This window comes from Pelophylax lessonae (assembly GCF_965119305.1).
Source record: "Pelophylax lessonae genome assembly, chromosome: 3".
Taxonomy (NCBI): Eukaryota; Metazoa; Chordata; class Amphibia; order Anura; family Ranidae; genus Pelophylax; species Pelophylax lessonae.
The window spans coordinates 685,076,213-685,097,182 of NC_138770.1; the positions used below are offsets into that span (position 1 = coordinate 685,076,213).

Here is a 20,970-nt window from a genome sequence, read left to right on the forward strand (position 1 = left end):
TTCCACCAAGGTAGCCTCGAACTTCCACCAAGGTAGCCTCGAAACTTCCACCAAGGTAGCCTCGAAACTTCCACCAAGGTAGCCCCGAACTTCCACCAAGGTAGCCTCGAACTTCCACCAAGGTAGCCTCGAACTTCCACCAAGGTAGCCTCGAACTCTACCAAGGTAGCCTCAGCGCATGTGCCTAGGCTTTCGCCGGTTAGCGACGCCAGTGCACCTGCGCAGGGTATTGAGTCCCTGACACTGCCCATATACTGGCTGAATTCCGATCAGTGTATGGCCTCCCCTGCTTGACAAAAGTCGATTATTTAATCAAATTCTGATGAAGGGACATTTCGGAAAATTTTTGGATGATCAGCAGCCTAAAAATGCATGAATGTTCAATCAGCAGTTCCTCTCAGGTCAATGTAACGCCCGTTCCCGATGAATCCCATCCGTCGTATGAGCTGACAGCGGGCAGGTAATGTAACTTCACATAACCCCAAACAAGCTGTGACCACAGGTGGCATGAGTGCCAAGTCCAAAAATAGAGCGAGGGACGCCGCAGGATGGAAAGTGAGTCACGCCGTTAATAAGTAAATAAACCCCGCTGAGGGTTTGGCCACAAAGACGCTCCACAGCTGGAAGTGTGAGAGGACGACAGTTCACACCACACAGATTATGTTATTTCAGCTTTGTGCTCGCTGCTCTCTCTTCACACTTCCAGTGACCTTCGCTGGGATGGAGATGATGCTCAAGCCAATGCACTTCACTTTCATGGAGAAGAAGCTTAAAGGGTTACTTCACCTTTACTAAAAAAAAACTGGTTATGGAGGAAGGGGGCTCATGTAGATAAAAACAAAGTGTGCATCTCCGATTGAAGCTGGATAATGTCCTTGCCATAGGCCATCTACATCCTGTGACAGTGCAAGGCCCGGCCACTGCCGAAATGTAGGAGAAAATAACACAGGATTGGCATTAAGGTTTAATGTGAGGATCCAGACCATCTTTTCTGAGCAGAGAAAGCCGTGTTTTTGGCTTGGGCTCAACCTAGATTGGGGCCTGGAACTTCTAGGTGTATAGGGTGGGACAGAACCTTCAATCCTGTGTCTGTATTTTACTGGATCCTTGCAGCATTTGTGAGCACACAGGTGTGTGGGGTTGTTATAAACCAAGTGTGAGGATAGCTCAGAGCTCCCAGCTTGGGGACAGCTCTCATATTGGAGACATGAGGTCTCACCCAGGGATTAAAGGTACCCCAGCCAGGAGTAAAGAGACAGGCGGTTCCCAACCAGGGGTCAAAGGTGCCCCAGCCAGGAGTAAAGAGACAGAAGGTCCCAATCATGGGTCAGAGGAGACCCAGGCAGCAGTAAAAAGATAGGAGGTCCCAACCTGGGATCAGAGGTGCCCCCATCAGGAGTAAAGAGACACGAGGTCCCAACCAGGGATCAGAGGTGCCCCCATCAGGAGTAAAGAGACACGAGGTCCCAACCAGGGGTCAGAGGTGCTCCAGCCAGGAGTAAAGAGACAGGAGGCCTCAACCAGGGGTCAGAGGTGCCCCAGCCAGGAGTAAAGAGACAGGAGGCCTCAACCAGGGGTCAGAGGTGCCCCAGCCAGGAGTAAAGAGACAGGAGGCCTCAACCAGGGGTCAGAGGTGCCCCAGCCAGGAGTAAAGAGACGGGAGGCCTCAACCAGGGGTCAGAGGTGCCCCAGGCAGGAGTCAAGGGGCAGGGGGTCTCACCTAGGTGTTAGAAGAGCCCTAGCCAGGAGTAAAGCTACAGGAGGTCCCAATCAGGGATTAAAGGTGCCCCAGCCAGGAGTAAAGAGACAGGAGGTCCCCACCAGGGATTAGAGGTGCCCCAGTCAGGAGTAAAGAAACAGGAGGTTCCAACCAGGAGTAAAGAGCCGGGAGGTCTCAACCAGAGGTCAGTGGAGCCCCAGCCAGGTGTCAAAAGACAGGAGGTTACACCTAGGGGTTAAAAGAGCCCTAGCCAGAAGTAAAGAGACAGGAGGTCCCAATCAGGGGTCTAAGGAGCCCCAGCCAGGAGCAAAGAGACATGAGGTCCCAACCAGGGGTCAGAGGTGCCTCAGCTAGGGGTAAAGAGACAGGAGGTCTCACTTAGGGGGTCAGGGCAGCTCCTATCCAGAGGCCAGGAGTGGGCCGTGCAGCAGGGCACAGCAGCTAAAAGCTAAGAGAGCCAAGTGAATCAGAAGAGCTGGGCAACACAGTCAGAGGGACTGGTAAGAAGTGCAGCGGTGCTGCTAACAAGAGAGCCAGGTGGCTTGGCATTTTCAGTTTACTATTCATCCCTTTTCCCTGCTTAGCAGGTCACGGACCTGCGGTTTGGCATTTCCACATTAGGAGGCATGTATGTCATTTCTAGAAGTGACGTATGCCGCAGAGAGCTAGCGTTTTCAGAAGAAACACTAGCACATACACGGCCCTATAATGTCACTCCCCCTTCAACAGTGGACTTGCAATAACCATTCAGTGCAAGGCTGGCTCTGGAACCCGCTGTCAATCAAGAGCCGAGGATGGAGGGGGGCGTGGCCACACATTGACCTTGGAAGATATTGTTTTTTTTCTTTACAAACCCTTTAAGCTGCGCTTTCAGGGCCTATGTTTGAACTTTGAAAATTAATTACTCCACAGTGCCTGCAGATACAGAGGTTAATGAGGGTTGTTTGTGTACAATATGTAAAGGCACAGGTTTACTTTAAGTGAAGATAGCTTCACTTAGAGCAGCCCCGATCCTCCTTTTCCGGGGTCCCCCAGTGGCCCTCCTGACTCCTCCCTCCTGCCGAGTGTCCCCAGAGCAAGCCTTATGCTTTGGGAGCACTTGTGCGGGCTTGATCCTGAGCCCTGCTTTGTGACAGCAAGGCTGACTCCATAACCCACTGTCAGACAATAGCAGAGGGATGGGTGGAGGGTGTGGCCACATACTGTGTGCTTGCCTGTATGTCAGAACAGCATGACAGAGGATGCAAACTGATCACGCTACCACTGATCGGCTGGCATGCTTAGTTTTCATCCTGGAAATGGGGAACTCGCAGGATCAACCAGGTGATCCAGAAGAATAAATGGACCCAATAACACATTGATATATAATACATAAAGAGACAGATAGAATAAATTTGATTGTTGTGTTTACAAACACTTTAAGCGGAGCTTTCGGGGGCCACTGTTATGAACTTTGAAGGTGAATTTCTCCACGGTGCCTATAGATACAGAGGTGACTGAGGGTTGTTTATGTAGTTTAGTATAAATCAGGGATATGCAAACTGTGGCTCTCCAGCTGTTGCAGAACTACAAGTCCCATGAGGCATCCCAAGACTCCAGCAGCCACAAGCATGACAGACAGAGGCATGATGGGACTTGTAGTTTTACTACAGCTGGAGGGCCACAGTTCGCATATGCCTGGTATAGATGGTCTAGGCACAGGTTCACTTTAAGTGAAGTAATTGCTTTCAGCTAAAGTTCCATTGATAATGAAATGCGTACACACCATAAAAACAATCTGTTTTCCCTTTGGCTGCAGATATAATAGGATTGCAGAGAGCAGCAGCCGCGTGTGGTTTTGATCCGTCTCTAGTAGCAGTCATATCAGATTAGGCCTCCAGCGCCCTGCGCAGTCATGTGACCGGCGGCTGGCACTCAGCACAACAATACTGGGCTCTGCACAGGCACTGCGATTCTAATCTCTCTACTGGTCACACTCCAGTTATCCGAGGAAATGGATTCCAGCTATTGTGGCTGCCGGGGAGCAGATGTTTTGTTTGGAGTGGCGGTCAGCAGACGTCTGCTGTCATTAATCCCGGCTTCCAGTAACTGTGGCCTGCTTACAGTAGGAGGGATCGGTTCATGTGACCCCCCCCCCCATTATAATACATTACTGTCTGCACAACACATTACCCTCTCCTATTAGGGGTCAGACTCGGGACAGATACCTTGTGGGACGCTCACCGTCCCGACACAGACCAGAGAGGATAAGAAGAATGACTTTGTTTTGTTATTTTGTCCTCCAATATTTTCTAATCTTCATGCCTTTCTGGTCCTATATTTGGTCCTCCTATGATCCTGGCTATGGACCTCACTATGGTCCTCCTATGATCCTCGCTATGGTCCTCCTATGATCCTCACTATGGTCCTCCTATGATCCTCGCTATGGTCCTCCTATGATCCTCACTATGGTCCTCCTATGATCCTCGCTATGGTCCTCCTATGATCCTCACTATGGTCCTCCTATGATCCTGGCTATGGTCCTCCTATGATCCTCGCTATGAACCTCACTATGGTCCTCACTGTTATCCTGGCTATAGACCTCGCTATGATCCTCACAATGGATCTCACTGTGGTCCTCACTATTGTCCTGGCTATGGACCTCGCTCTGGTCCTCACTATGGACCTCACTATGGTCCTCGCTATGGTCCTCACTATTGTCTTGGCTATGGACCTCGCTATGGCCCCTGCAATGGACCTCACTATGGTCCTCCTATGATCCTTGCTATGGTCCTCCTATGATCCTCGCTATGGTCCTCCTATGATCCTGGCTATGGACCTCACTATGGTCCTCCTATGATCCTCGCTATGGTCCTCCTATGATCCTCACTATGGTCCTCCTATGATCCTGGCTATGGTCCTCCTATGATCCTCGCTATGAACCTCACTATGGTCCTCACTGTTATCCTGGCTATAGACCTCGCTATGATCCTCACAATGGATCTCACTGTGGTCCTCACTATTGTCCTGGCTATGGACCTCGCTCTGGTCCTCACTATGGACCTCACTATGGTCCTCGCTATGGTCCTCGCTATTGTCCTGGCTATGGACCTCGCTATGGCCCCTGCAATGGACCTCACTATGGTCCTCCTATGATCCTCGCTATGGTCCTCCTATGATCCTCGCTATGGTCCTCCTATGATCCTCGCTATGGACATCACTTTTGTCCTGGCTATGGACCTCACTATGGTCCTTACTATTGTTCTCACTATGGTCCTCACTATTGTCCTGGCTATGGACCTCACTATGGTTCTTACTATTGACCTCACTATGGTACTCACTATTGTCCTGGCTATGGACCTTGCTATGGTCCTTCTTATGATCCTGGCTATGGGCCTCGCTATGGTCCTCACTATTGTCCTGGCTATGGACCTCACTATGGTTCTCGTTATGGACCTCACTATGGTCCTCGCTATGGACCTCACTATGGTCCTCGCTATGGACCTCACTATGGTCCCCACTATTGTCCTGGCTATTAACGTCACTATGGTCCTCGCTATGATCCTCACTATGGGCCTCAATATGGTCCTCTTTATGAACCTCACTATGGTCCTACTATGATCCTGGCTGTGGTCCTCCTATGATTCTCTCTATGAACCTCACTATGGTCCTCATGGATTCTGGTAAACCAAGGCAAGAGAAGACACTGATTTCTCTGACCGAAGATTTCTCCTTCACAACAGAAAGTTTAAAGCCTAACTCCCGGTTTTAGGGGATTGTAAACTCTTCCATATCCCCAGTGAGGTGACCGGCCTCCGGTAAAACAAATCCTCCTACATAAGTTGTACCTGTTTATCTGCAAATTTATAAAGCTTGTCTGAGCTATTTAGAAAACGGGAGCTGAAGCTACACACTGCAGAGCTCAGTGAGGAGAACTCTGAGAGCTGATTGGGGGGGAAGAGAAACGCCCCCCTTCACACAGGAACAGAGCTGAGGCTGTCAATCACAGCGAGCCGTGCACCCCATACCCGGTGCATGAAATGACGTACAGGTACGTGATTTCTCGCAGAAGGGGCCATCCTGCCACAGTATATGCATGGGGCGGTCCAGAACTGGTTATTCTGCTTTTCTGGTTCTTCCCCCTCCTGCTAAATCTAGGTACCCGCTACCCCCCAAAAATATAAAACAAATCTCCAAAAGTAACGCCCCTTTCACACATCCGGTCCATTTGTCCGATTTTCTCTATCTGTTGACGGATGAAAAACAAACATCAATGCATCTCTATGGAAAAACGGATGTAAATGGATGATCATCGGTTTTCCTCTGCTTCCCTCAGCATTTAATTGGATGAAAGTACTATAGTTCATCCCTTAAAAAATGTCCCTTTCACACGGCTTTCCGATCCGGTCCGTGTCAGGTTTTCAGGCGGATCAGATCAGACACTCCATGCAGCCCTATGGAGCAGCGGATGTCACCGGTGACATCTCCTCTGACACCCGCTGCTATCCGATCCGATCCTGTCCATGAAATCCAGACGGATGGAAAACGGATGACAAGGGATGAAAACGGATGACAAGGGATGAAAATGGATGACAAGGGATGAAAATGGATGACAAGGGATGAAAACGGATGACAAGGGATGAAAACGGATGACAATGGATGAAAATGGATGACAAGGGATGAAAATGGATGACAAGGGATGAAAACGGATGACAAGGGATGACAAGGGATGAAACAGGATGACATTGAATGAAAAACAGATGACAATGGATGAAAACGGATGAAAAACTGATTAAAAATGGATGAAAAAGGATGACAAAGAATGTAAAACGGATGAAAACGGATGACAATGGATGAAAATGGATGACAATGGATGAAAACGGATGACAAGGGATGAAAACGGATGACAAGGGATGAAAACGGATGACAAGGGATGAAAACAGATGACAAGGGATGAAAACGGATGAAAAATTGATTAAAAATGGATGAAAAAGGATGACAAAGAATGTAAAACGGATGAAAACGGATGACAATGGATGAAAACGGATGACAATGGATGAAAACAGATGACAAGGGATGAAAACGGATGACAATGGATGAAAACAGATGACAATGGATGAAAACAGATGACAATGGATGAAAACAGATGACAATGGATGAAAACGGCTGACAAGGGATGAAAACAGGATGACAATGAATGAAAAACAGATGACAATGGATGAAAACAGATGACAATGAATGAAAAACAGATGACAATGGATGAAAACGGATGACAAGGGATGAAAACGGATGACAATGGATGAAAAACGGATGAAAACGGATGACAATGGATGAAAACAGATGACAATGGATGAAACAGGATGACAATGAATGAAAAACAGATGACAATGGATGAAAACGGATGACAAGGGATGAAAACGGATGACAATGGATGAAAAACGGATGAAAACGGATGACAAGGGATGAAAACGGATGACAAGGGATGAAACCGGATAACAAGGGATGAAAACGGATGACAATGGATGAAAACGGATGACAATGAATGAAAAACAGATGACAATGGATGAAAACGGATGACAAGGGATGAAAACGGATGACAATGGATGAAAACGGATGACAAGGGATGGAAATGGATGACAATGAATGAAAAACAGATGACAATGAATGAAAAACGGATGACAAGGGATGGAAATGGATGACAATGAATGAAAAACAGATGACAATGAATGAAAAACGGATGACAAGGGATGGAAATGGATGACGATGGATTAAAATGGATGAAGAACAGATGATAACAGATGAAAAATGAAGTAAGTGGATGACAATGGATGAAAACGGATGACAATGGATGAAAACGGATGACAAGGGATGAAAATAGATGAAAATGGATGACAATGGATTAAAAATGGATGAAGAACAGATGATAACAGATGAAAAATGGAGTAAGTGGATGAAAACGGATGAAATGGATGAAAAACGGATGACAGCGAAAGACAAAAAAATGTGACCGAACTGATGAAATGGTCCGTATGTGTGAGGGGGGGGGGGGGGGAGTTCCGCTATAAGGGGGGGGTGTTCTATAGTCCATCAGAGGAGAACTGGGCGGGGCTGACTTGTGATTTCAGTGCCGCAGAGACGCTGGGTTGTTGTGAAGTTCGGAGCTCCCTGGATTTCTGGCCAGGGAGACATCACTGAACGCTGTGAGTTGTATTTTATGGTGATTTTTTTAGGGAATTGCCTATCTGCAGCTTATCCTGGTGATATTTGGGGCCGGCCTTGGCACTCCATGAATGGGGTCTCTGTCACAGGAAAGGATTGGGATGGTCAGTAATAGGGAAATGTTCTCTAGTAATGCACAGCGAGGAGACCGAACACTTCTGCTAAAATCTGATTGTGTGACATCATTTTCCTAAGAAAGAGGAAGACAAAGCAGCCAAAGGATTTATTGTCTTTATTATTATTTTATATTATTATTACAGTAATAGTTTATGGAGCCAAAACACACAGTGGATATAAAAAATTTACACACCCCGGGTAAAATCTCCGCTTTCTATGTAAAAAAATGAGACAAAGATAAATCATTTCAGAACTTTTTCCACTTTTAACCCCTTCAATACCGGGCAATTTCACCACCTTCCTGCCCAGGCCAATTTTCAGCTTTTAGCGCTGTCACATTTTGAATGACACCTTGCTGGTAGCGGATTGGACCTCCTTTTGTCTTCATTCTTGGTGGCATAGACACAACAAGGTGCGGGAAACTTTCCTCAGAGATTTTCCTCCATAGTGACATGATAACATCACGCAGTTGCTGCAGATTTGTTGGCTGCACATCCATGATGCGAATCTCCCGTTCCACCACATCCCAAAGGTTCTCTGTTGGATGAGATGTGGGGAGTGTGGAGGCCATTGGAGGACAGTGACCTCATTGTCATGGTGAAGAAACCAGTGGTGAGATGATTGGAGCTTTGTGACATGGTGCATTATCCTGCTGGAAGGAGCCATCAGAAGATGGGGACACTGCAGTCATAAAGGGATGGACATTGTCAGCAACAATACTCAGGTAGGGGGTGGGGTTTATACCATGTTCAATGGGTACTAAGGGGCCCAAAGTGGGCCAAGACCCCCCCACACCATTACACCCCCACCACCAGCCTGAACCATTACCCCCCCTCCTCCCCCACACCATTACACCACCACCACCTACCTGAACCATTATCCCCCCCCCTCCTCCCCCACACCATTACACCACCACCAGCTTGAACCATTACCCCCCCCTTCCCCCACACCATTACACCACCACCACCAACCTGAACCATTACCCCCCCCCCTCCTCCCCCACACCATTACACCACCACCACCACCAGCTTGAACCATTACCCCCCCTTCCCCCACATTATTACACCACCACCACCAACCTGAACCATTACCCCCCCCTCCTCCCCCACACCATTACACCACCACCACCACCACCACCAGCTTGAACCATTACCCCCCCTTCCCCCACATTATTACACCACCACCACCAACCTGAACCATTACCCCCCCCTCCTCCCCCACACCATTACACCACCACCACCACCACCACCAGCTTGAACCATTACCCCCCCTTCCCCCACATTATTACACCACCACCACCAACCTGAACCATTACCCCCCCCCCCCCTCCTCCCCCACACCATTACACCACCACCACCAGCCTGAACCATTACCCCCCTCCTCCCCCACACCATTACACCACCACCAGCCTGAACCATTACCCCCCCCCCCTCCTCCCCCACACCATTACACCACCACCACCAGCCTGAACCATTACCCCCCTCCTCCCCCACACCATTACACCACCACCAGCCTGAACCATTACCCCCCCCCTCCTCCTCCCCCACACCATTACACCACCACCAGCCTGAACCATTACCCCCCTCCTCCCCCACACCATTACACCACCACCAGCCTGAACCATTACCCCCCTCCTCCCCCACACCATTACACCACCACCACCCTGAACCATTAACCCCCCCCCCTCCTCCCCCAAACCATTACACCACCACCACCAGCCTGAACCATTACCCCCCCTCCCCCACACCATTACACCACCACCACCCTGAACCATTAACCCCCTCCTCCCCCACACCATTACACCACCACCACCAGCCTGAACCATTACCCCCCCTCCTCCCCCACACCATTACACCACCACCACCAGCCTGAACCATTACCCCCCCTCCTCCCCCACACCATTACACCACCACCAGCCTGAATCGGTGATATAAGGCAGGATGGATCTATGCGCCAAATTCTGACCCTCCCATCTGAATGTCGTAGCTGAAATCCAGACTCATCAAACCAGGCAACGTTTTTCCAATCTTCTATTATCCAATGTTGGTGATCTGTGCCAATTGTAGTCTCAGTTTCCTGTTCTTAGCTGACAGGAGTGGCACCCGGTGTGGTCTTCTTCTGCTGTAGCTCATGTGCTTCAGGGTTGGATGTGTTGTGCATCCAGAGATGGTATTCTGCATACCTTGGGTGTAAGGAGTGGTTATTGGAGTTACTGTTGTCTTTCTATCATCTGGAACCAGTCTGCCCATTCTCCTCTGACCTCAACAAGGCATTTTCCTCCACACAACTGCCGCTCACTGGATATTTTCTCTTTTCCCCATCATTCTCTGTAATCCCGAGAGATCCCAGAAATACTCAGACCAGCACGTTTGCCACCAACAACCATGCCACGTTCAAAGTCACCCCAAGCCTCTTTCTTCCCCATTCTGATGCTGAGTTGGAACTTCAGCAAGTCGTCTTCACTACGTCTAGATGCCTAAATGCATTGAGTTGCTGCCATGTGATTGGCTTATTAGCAATTTGTGTTACCAAGCAACTGAACAGGTGTACCTACTGACATGGCCAGCGAGTGAATATGGTATTGTAGACAGGGTGTAGAGGAGGACTGAGCTCAGCCAGATAACTTCAGCACCAAACGGGGGCGGGGGGGGGGGGGGGCATAACAATTGGAAGAGAATTTCAATCTGATCAGTTGGTCCTTCTCATGTCTGGCCATAGACATGAAAACAATGGAAAGGCCATCAATCGCCTGACGCCACGGTCTGTGTGAGCGATATTTATTTCAGCCAGACCTTTGCTTGAGATGACCGGTTCTCCTGGAGGATCCAAAACAGTGGTTTCAATTCTTGTTTGAGATATCTTTGCCCATTCTTCCTTACAAAAGTCTTCCAGTGCTTTGAGATTTCTGGGCTGTCTGTCACGCACTGCTCTTTTAAGGTCTATCCATAGATTTTCAATTATGTTGAGGTCAGGAGATTGTGAAGGCCATAGCAAAACCTTCAGTTTACGCCTCTTGATGTAATCCCCCTTGGATTTTGAGGTGTGTTTAGGATCATTATCCATTTGTAGAAGCCATCCTCTCTTTAACTTCAGCTTTTTCACAGATGGCATCAAATTACCATCCAAAATTTGCTGAAATTTTATTGAATCCATTTTTCCTTCTACTCGTGAGATGTTCCCTGTGCCACTGGCTGCAATCCAACCCCAAATCATGATTGATCCACCCCCATGCTTCACAGTTGGACAGAGGTTCTTTTCATTAAATTCTGTGCCCCTTCTCCTCCAAACGTACCTTTGCTCATTCCGGCCAAAAAGTTCAATTTTAACCTCATCGGTCCACAGAACTTGTTTCCAAAATCCATCAGGCTTGTCTATATGTTCATTTGCAAAGTTCAAACGCTGATTTTTGTGGTGAGGACGTAGAAGAGGTTTTCTTCTGATGACTCTTCCATGAAGACCATATTTGTACAAGTATCTCTTTATAGTGGAATAGTGTACCACAACTCCAGTGTCTGCCAGATCTTTCTGGAGGGATCGTGCAGTCAAACCTGGGTTTTGAATTGTTTTTCTCACAATCCTGCGAGCTCTTCTGTCTGATATTTTTCCTGGTCTTCCAGATCTTGCTTTAACTTCCACTGTTCCTGATGACTGCCATTTCTTAATTACATTCCGAACAGAGGATATTGACATCTGAAAACGCTTTGCTATCTTCTTATAGCCTTCTCCAGCTTTGTGAGCGTCAACTATTTTCAGTTTCAGTTTTCTAGACAACTGCTTAGAAGATCCCATGGTGCTGATTGTTGGGGCAAGGTCAGATGAGTCTGGGCATTTAAAACCTTTAAGATTGACATCACCTGGTCTTCCCAGACGATGATTGAGAACAATCCATGACACTGGCAGGTCTCAGCCTTGCAAAGGGGGCAGTGCATGCTATAAATTCTGCAGGGTGCCCAAACTTTTGCAGACGCCATTTTTTTGTTTTAAGTAATTTTGAAAGTGTCAATGATGGAAATAAAATGTAACTTTTGTTGACATATTAGAAGAATGTCTAATCTGTAATTTGATGCCTTTTGGAGATTTTTTCATGTTTCCTTGGCTTCTTTATGCACATTAATACAAATTTTTACCTGGGGTGCCCAAACTTGTGATCACCACTGTATCTCCACATGGTGACGTGTCTGTGGTGCAGATGTTGGTTCTGCATTGTCCTCGGCGTGGGCGGCCGGTCGGGAGGAATAAGTAATCTGCAGGTAATGGGAATTCAGGCAGGTTTGTTTATAGAGCCCTACCTTTTCTATAGTCAGATTACGGCTCCGTATCCCCCACCCAGCTCCTGATATCGTATCTCCTTCACACCTCGCTGTGCCTGGAACCCGCAACTCACACAATGGAGGCTGCCAACCTTCCCCAACAACCATCTGTACCCCGACCCTGCTCAGCACTGACCTCACTTCTCTACACAGCAACAGGACATTCCTGACCGGGAATCCCACAAATCTCATACACACTCTTACACTGGCCATACAGTGCCTTACAAAAGTATTCACACCCCTTGAAATTTTCCAGATATTGTCATATTAACCAGTTTACGACCGCCCGCTGCAGATGTACTGCGGCAAGCAGCTGGATCTGTACGACGCTCGCTCTTAGGAGGCGAGCGAGCACCACCAGTGGCGCGCTCCCGCTCATCAGCGGGGAAGCCAATGCAGTGGTCAGGCGGCTCCGATTGCCGCCTGACATCCGCGATCGCTCCCCGCTGAGAGAAGGACGGTCGGATGTTGTAATCACAGCTGACCGTTCTTCTCCCTGGAATGATCACAGAGCGCCTGAGACCCTTCTATATAGACCCACATGTCTCTATAGTCATCTCAGAAGCCACGCCCCCCCCTTCCCACAGTTAGAATCACTCCCCTAGGCTCACATTTAACCACTTGATCACTCCCAGTGTTAACCCCTTCCCTGCCAGTGTCATTATTACAGTGACAGTGCATATTTATAGCACTGATTACTGTAGTAATGTCACTGGTCCCCCCAAAAGTGTCAAAAATGTCAGTCAGGTGTCCGATCTGTCCGCCGCAATGTCGCAGTCCTGCAAAAAATCGCAGATCGCCGCCATTACTAGTAAAAAAAGAAAAACAATAAAAATGACATAAATCCCGTAGTTTGTAGTCGTGATAACTTTTGCGCAAACCAATCAATATACGCTTATTTGGATTCTTTTTTACCAAAAATATGTAGCAGAAAACAAATTGGCCTAAAATGTTAAAACATTTTGATTTTTACATTTTTTTGGGGGGAATTTCATATATCAGAATGTGAAAAATATTGTTTTTTTTTTTTTTTTTCAGAATTGTCGCTCTTTTTTGTTTATAGAGCAAAAAATAAAAATCGCAGAGGTGATCAAATACCACCAAAAGAAAGCTCTATTTGTGGGAAAAAAAGACATCAGTTTCCTTTGGGTACAGCGTCACACGACCACGAAAAGTAACGCAGTGTCGAATAACAAAATAGGGTCGTGGTCATTAAGGGGGCAAATCCTTCCGGGGCTGAAGTGGTTAAAACCAAAAAACGTAAATGTATTTATTGGGATTTTATGTGATAGAACGACACAAAGTGGCCATAATTGTGAAGTGGAAGGAAAATGATAAATGATACAAATAAATCTGTGAAAAGTGTGGCTGCATTTGTATTCACCCCCCTTTACTCTGATACCCCTAACTAACATCTAGTAGAACCAATTGCCTTCAGAGGTCACCTAATTAGTAAATAGAGTCCACGTGTGTCATTTACTCTCAGTATAAATACAGCTGTTCTGTGAAGCCCTCGGAGGTTTGTTAGAGAACCTTATTGAACAAACAGCATCATGAAGGCCAAGGAACACACCAGACAGGTCAGGGATAAAGTTGTGGAGAAGTGTAAAGCAGGGTTAGGTTATAAAAAAATCTCCCAAGCTTTGACCATCTTACGGAGCGCTGTTCAATCCATCATGGGAAAATGGAAAGAGTATGGCACAACTGCAACCCTACCAAGACATGGCCGTCCACCTAAACTGACCGGCTGGGCCCCTACCAAGACATGGCCGTCCACCTAAACTGACCGGCTGGGCCCCTACCAAGACATGGCCGTCCACCTAAACTGACCGACCGGGCAAGGAGAGCATTCATCAGAGAAGCAGCCAAGAGGCCCATGGGAACTCTGGAGGAGCTGCAGAGATCCACAGCTCAGGTGGGAGAATCTGTCCACAGGACAACTATTAGTCGTGCGCTCCACAAATCTGCCCTTTATGGAAGAGTGAGAAGAAGAAAGCCATTGGTGGAAGAAAGCCATAAGAAGTCCTGTTTGCAGTTCGGGAGAAGCCATGTGGGGGACACAGCAAACATGTGGGGGGGGGGGAGCTCTGCTCAGAGGAGACCAAAATTCAACTTTTTGGCCTAAAAGTAAAATGAGATATTCTGCAAAGAAGAATGGGCAGAAATGTCCTCTCTAGATGTACAAAGCTGGTAGAGACATCCCCAAAAAGACTTGCAGCTGTAATTGCAGGGAAAGGCGGAGCTACAAAGTATTGACTCCGGGGGGTGAATACAAATGCAGCCACATTTTTCACAGATTTATTTGTATCATTTATAATTTTCCTTCCACTTCACAATTATGGCCACTTTGTGTCGGTCTATCACATAAAATCCCAATAAAATACATTTATGTTTTTACTGAAGGGAAATAAATGGACGCTCTGGAAGGGCATTTGCTGCAGAGATTAGTAGAGGAGGTGTGGCTTTATTTTGAAAATAATCCAATCACAGGCAAGGGGGGAAAAAAAGCAGCATTTTTTGCTTGCACATGATTGGATGATGGAAGTCAGCTGAGCTCCCCCTCATTTAGGAAATTTGAGAGTAACTTCACTTGCAAAGTGCTCAGTCTATTTGCTTTTAGTAAATCCACCCCTGAAGCTGCATTCCCACCCGAGCCTCACATTATTGGGCATCCCAACACGCGTTTTTTTTAGCGTTTTTTTGTACATTTTTAAAATATTTTTGAGCTTTGGTGACTGTTTTTTATTAGTGACTAGATAAAAATATCATCTGTGTACATCATTTGTATTCTGCGTCATCCTCTTCTTCCTGGTGTTTAATATCTATTTATTTGTAGGTAGGGGTTAACCCTAACAAGATCAATAAATAATAATATTAAATTATTAATAAATAAACACCAGAGTAAGTGCCGGTTCACACTAGGGCGACCTGTGAGGTGACCTGGTCGCCTCACAGGTCACCGTAGGTCGCCTCCCATAGAGAAGCTGTGGACCCGTTCTAATAGGAGCGACACAAGTCGCTCCGACCTAGAAAAAGGGTCCGGAGCTTCTTTTGGGCGACCCAGAGGTGACCGCCATAGACTTCAATGTTATAAAGTCCGTGGCGGCCGCTCCAAGGTCGCGGCGCGCTGCTCACACCGCGACAGTGTGAATGAGGGCTTAGGGGCAACCCCTTACAAATAAACATATTAATAATAATAATACATTTATAATAATCTCCATGGTTAGGGGTTATCCCTAATGAAGTAAATAAATACATAAATAATAGTAATAAAATAATTAGTAATACAGAAACACCAGAGTTAGAAGTTAACCCTAACAAAATACAATAATAATAAAAAATTAATAATAAAAACCAGCGTTTGGGGTCAACCCTAACAAAATGAATAAATACATTAATAATAAAGTGATATTAAATAAACACCAGAGTTAGGGGTTAACCCTAACAAAATAAATACAATAATAACAAAAAAATAATAATAGACACCAGGGTTAGGGGTTGACCTTAACAAAATCAATAAATATTATTATTATTACTAAATTATTAATAAATACCAGGGTAAGGGGGTAAACCCTTACAAATAAACACATTAATAATAATAATACATTTATAATAAACACCAGGGTTAGGGGTTAACCCTAATAAAATAAATACATACATAATAATAATAAATTAATAATAAAGAAACACCAGAGTTAGGGGTTAACCCTAACCAAATGAATACAATAATAATAAAAGATTAATAATAAAAACCAGTGTCAAATCTAACAAAATAAATAAACACATAATAATAATACAAAATGAATAATACATTCAACAACAGGGTTAGGGGTTAACCCTAACAAAAAAAAAAAAAAAACATTCATATTTATAAATTAATAGTTAATAAACAAACAGGGCTATGTGTTCACTCTAAGAAAACATATAAATACATAAATAATAATAATAATAATAAAAAATAAACGCTAGGGTTAGGAGTTCATTTATTTATTTAGGGAAATTATTTATGTATTCATTCATTCATTCATTTATTTATTTATTTATTATTTTTTATTTTTAATGCATTTGATCAGAAAAACGTGAGAAAACGCTCATAAACGCAGGAATTGTGGATTTCTGTGCGGAAAAAATGGTTTTAAAAAAAAATGCACCAATCTGCCCAAATCCATCTACAAAAGTTTCTCCAAAGCTTTTTGAGCCAACTCCATAGAGATGGATTGAATTTTTGGAGCTTTCATGTGAAGTGTCCGCACTTCCTTCTTATTGGAGTGTAGGGGGTCCGCACTTCCTTCTTATTGGAGTGTAGGGGGTCCGTACTTCCTTCTTATTGGAGTGTAGGGGGTCCGTACTTCCTCGTTATTGGAGTGTAGGGGGGTCCATACTTTTCTCTTATTGGAGTGTAGAGGGTCTGTACTTCCCCATTATTGGAGTGTAGGGGGTCCGTACTTCCCCCTTATTGGAGTGTAGGGGGTCCGTACTTCCTCGTTATTGGAGTGTAGGGGGGTCCATACTTTTCTCTTATTGGAGTGTAGAGGGTCTGTACTTCCCCCTTATTGCAGTGTAGAGGGTCCGTACTTCCTTCTTATTGGAGTGTAGGGGGTCCGTACTTCCTTCTTATTGGAGTGTAGGGGGTCCGTACTTCCTTCTTATTGGAGTGTAGGGGGTCCGTACTTCCTTCTTATTAGAGTGTAGGGGGGTCCATACTTTTCTCTTATTGCAGTGTAGGGGGTCCGTACTTCCTTCTTATTGGAGTGTAGGGGGTCCGTACTTCCCTCTTATTGGAGTGTAGGGGGTCCGTACTTCCTTCTTATTGGAGTGTAGGGGGTCCGTACTTCCTTCTTATTGGAGTGTAGGGGGTCCGTACTTCCTTCTTATTGGAGTGTAGGGGGTCCGTACTTCCTTCTTATTAGAGTGTAGGGGGGTCCATACTTTTCTCTTATTGCAGTGTAGGGGGTCTGTACTTCCCCCTTATTGGAGTGTAGGAGGTCCGTACTTCCCTCTTATTGGAGTGTAGGGGGTCCGTACTTCCTTCTTATTGGAGTGTAGGGGGTCCGTACTTCCTTCTTATTGGAGTGTAGGGGGTCCGTACTTCCTTCTTATTGGAGTGTAGGGGGTCCGTACTTCCTCGTTATTGGAGTGTAGGGGGGTCCATACTTTTCTCTTATTGGAGTGTAGAGGGTCTGTACTTCCCCATTATTGGAGTGTAGGGGGTCCATACTTCCCCCTTATTGGAGTGTAGGGGGTCTGTACTTCCCCCCTTATTGGAGTGTAGGGGGTCTGTACTTCCCCCTTATTGGAGTGTAGGGGGTCCGTACTTCCCTCTTATTGGAGTGTAGGGGGTCTGTACTTCCCCCTTATTGGAGTGTAGGGGGTCCGTACTTCCCTCTTATTGGAGTGTAGGGGGTCTGTACTTCCCCATTATTGGAGTGTAGGGGGTCCGTACTTCCCCCTTATTGGAGTGTAGGGGGTCTGTACTTCCCCCCTTATTGGAGTGTAGGGGGTCCGTACTTCCCCCTTATTGGAGTGTAGGGGGTCTTTACTTCCCCCTTATTGGAGTGTAGGGGGTCCGTACTTCCCCCTTTTGGAGTGTAGGGGGTCCATACTTTCTTCTTATTGGATTGTAGGGGGTCTGTACTTCCCCCTTATTGGAGTGTAGGGGGTCTGTACTTCCCCATTATTGGAGTGTAGGGGTCCGTACTTCCCCCTTATTGGAGTGTAGGGGGTCCGTACTTCCCCCTTATTGGAGTGTAGGGGGTCCGTACTTCCCCCTTATTGGAGTGTAGGGGGTCTTTACTTCCCCCTTATTGGAGTGTAGGGGGTCCGTACTTCCCCCTTTTGGAGTGTAGGGGGTCCATACTGTCCTCTTATTGGAGTGTAGGGGTCCGTACTTCCCCCTTATTGGAGTGTATGGGGTCTGTACTTCCCCCTTATTGGAGTGTAGGGGGTCCGTACTTCCTCGTTATTGGAGTGTAGGGGGTCCGTACTTCCTCGTTATTGGAGTGTAGGGGGTCTGTACTTCCCCCTTATTGGAGTGTAGGAGGTCCGTACTTCCCTCTTATTGGAGTGTAGGGGGTCCGTACTTCCTTCTTATTGGAGTGTAGGGGGTCCGTACTTCCTTCTTATTGGAGTGTAGGGGGTCCGTACTTCCTTCTTATTGGAGTGTAGGGGGTCCGTACTTCCTCGTTATTGGAGTGTAGGGGGGTCCATACTTTTCTCTTATTGGAGTGTAGAGGGTCTGTACTTCCCCATTATTGGAGTGTAGGGGGTCCGTACTTCCCCCTTATTGGAGTGTAGGGGGTCTGTACTTCCCCCCTTATTGGAGTGTAGGGGGTCTGTACTTCCCCCTTATTGGAGTGTAGGGGGTCCGTACTTCCCTCTTATTGGAGTGTAGGGGGTCTGTACTTCCCCCTTATTGGAGTGTAGGGGGTCCGTACTTCCCTCTTATTGGAGTGTAGGGGGTCCGTACTTCCTTCTTATTGGAGTGTAGGGGGTCCGTACTTCCTTCTTATTGGAGTGTAGGGGGTCCGTACTTCCTTCTTATTGGAGTGTAGGGGGTCCGTACTTCCTCGTTATTGGAGTGTAGGGGGGTCCATACTTTTCTCTTATTGGAGTGTAGAGGGTCTGTACTTCCCCATTATTGGAGTGTAGGGGGTCCGTACTTCCCCCTTATTGGAGTGTAGGGGGTCTGTACTTCCCCCCTTATTGGAGTGTAGGGGGTCTGTACTTCCCCCTTATTGGAGTGTAGGGGGTCCGTACTTCCCTCTTATTGGAGTGTAGGGGGTCTGTACTTCCCCCTTATTGGAGTGTAGGGGGTCCGTACTTCCCTCTTATTGGAGTGTAGGGGGTCTGTACTTCCCCATTATTGGAGTGTAGGGGGTCCGTACTTCCCCCTTATTGGAGTGTAGGGGGTCTGTACTTCCCCCCTTATTGGAGTGTAGGGGGTCCGTACTTCCCCCTTATTGGAGTGTAGGGGGTCTTTACTTCCCCCTTATTGGAGTGTAGGGGGTCCGTACTTCCCCCTTTTGGAGTGTAGGGGGTCCATACTTTCTTCTTATTGGAGTGTAGGGGGTCTGTACTTCCCCCTTATTGGAGTGTAGGGGGTCTGTACTTCCCCCTTATTGGAGTGTAGGGGTCCGTACTTCCCCCTTATTGGAGTGTAGGGGGTCCGTACTTCCCCCTTATTGGAGTGTAGGGGGTCCGTACTTCCCCCTTATTGGAGTGTAGGGGGTCTTTACTTCCCCCTTATTGGAGTGTAGGGGGTCCGTACTTCCCCCTTTTGGAGTGTAGGGGGTCCATACTGTCCTCTTATTGGAGTGTAGGGGTCCGTACTTCCCCCTTATTGGAGTGTAGGGGGTCTGTACTTCCCCCTTATTGGAGTGTAGGGGGTCCGTACTTCCTCGTTATTGGAGTGTAGGGGGTCCGTACTTCCTCGTTATTGGAGTGTAGGGGGTCTGTACTTCCCCCTTATTGGAGTGTAGGAGGTCCGTACTTCCCTCTTATTGGAGTGTAGGGGGTCCGTACTTCCTTCTTATTGGAGTGTAGGGGGTCCGTACTTCCTTCTTATTGGAGTGTAGGGGGTCCGTACTTCCTTCTTATTGGAGTGTAGGGGGTCCGTACTTCCTCGTTATTGGAGTGTAGGGGGGTCCATACTTTTCTCTTATTGGAGTGTAGAGGGTCTGTACTTCCCCATTATTGGAGTGTAGGGGGTCCGTACTTCCCCCTTATTGGAGTGTAGGGGGTCTGTACTTCCCCCCTTATTGGAGTGTAGGGGGTCTGTACTTCCCCCTTATTGGAGTGTAGGGGGTCCGTACTTCCCTCTTATTGGAGTGTAGGGGGTCTGTACTTCCCCCTTATTGGAGTGTAGGGGGTCCGTACTTCCCTCTTATTGGAGTGTAGGGGGTCTGTACTTCCCCATTATTGGAGTGTAGGGGGTCCGTACTTCCCCCTTATTGGAGTGTAGGGGGTCTGTACTTCCCCCCTTATTGGAGTGTAGGGGGTCCGTACTTCCCCCTTATTGGAGTGTAGGGGGTCTTTACTTCCCCCTTATTGGAGTGTAGGGGGTCCGTACTTCCCCCTTTTGGAGTGTAGGGGGTCCATACTTTCTTCTTATTGGAGTGTAGGGGGTCTGTACTTCCCCCCTTATTGGAGTGTAGGGGGTCTGTACTTCCCCCTTATTGGAGTGTAGGGGTCCGTACTTCCCCCTTATTGGAGTGTAGGGGGTCCGTACTTCCCCCTTATTGGAGTGTAGGGGGTCCGTACTTCCCCCTTATTGGAGTGTAGGGGGTCCGTACTTCCCCCTTATTGGAGTGTAGGGGGTCTTTACTTCCCCCTTATTGGAGTGTAGGGGGTCCGTACTTCCCCCTTTTGGAGTGTAGGGGGTCCATACTGTCCTCTTATTGGAGTGTAGGGGTCCGTACTTCCCCCTTATTGGAGTGTAGGGGGTCTGTACTTCCCCCTTATTGGAGTGTAGGGGGTCCGTACTTCCTCGTTATTGGAGTGTAGGGGGTCCGTACTTCCTCGTTATTGGAGTGTAGGGGGTCTGTACTTTCCCCTTATTGGAGTGTAGGGGGTCCGTACTTCCTCGTTATTGGAGTGTAGGGGGTCTGTACTTCCTCGTTATTGGAG

At 47.2% G+C, this 20,970-nt stretch overlaps 1 protein-coding gene across 1 annotated transcript in view; it reads left to right on the forward strand.

Moving 5' to 3' along the window:
• The window catches only part of BABAM2 (BRISC and BRCA1 A complex member 2), a 322,305-nt gene that overhangs the window by 108,039 nt on the left and 193,296 nt on the right, over positions 1–20,970 (forward strand). The gene's annotated exons all lie outside the window — the stretch shown is intronic.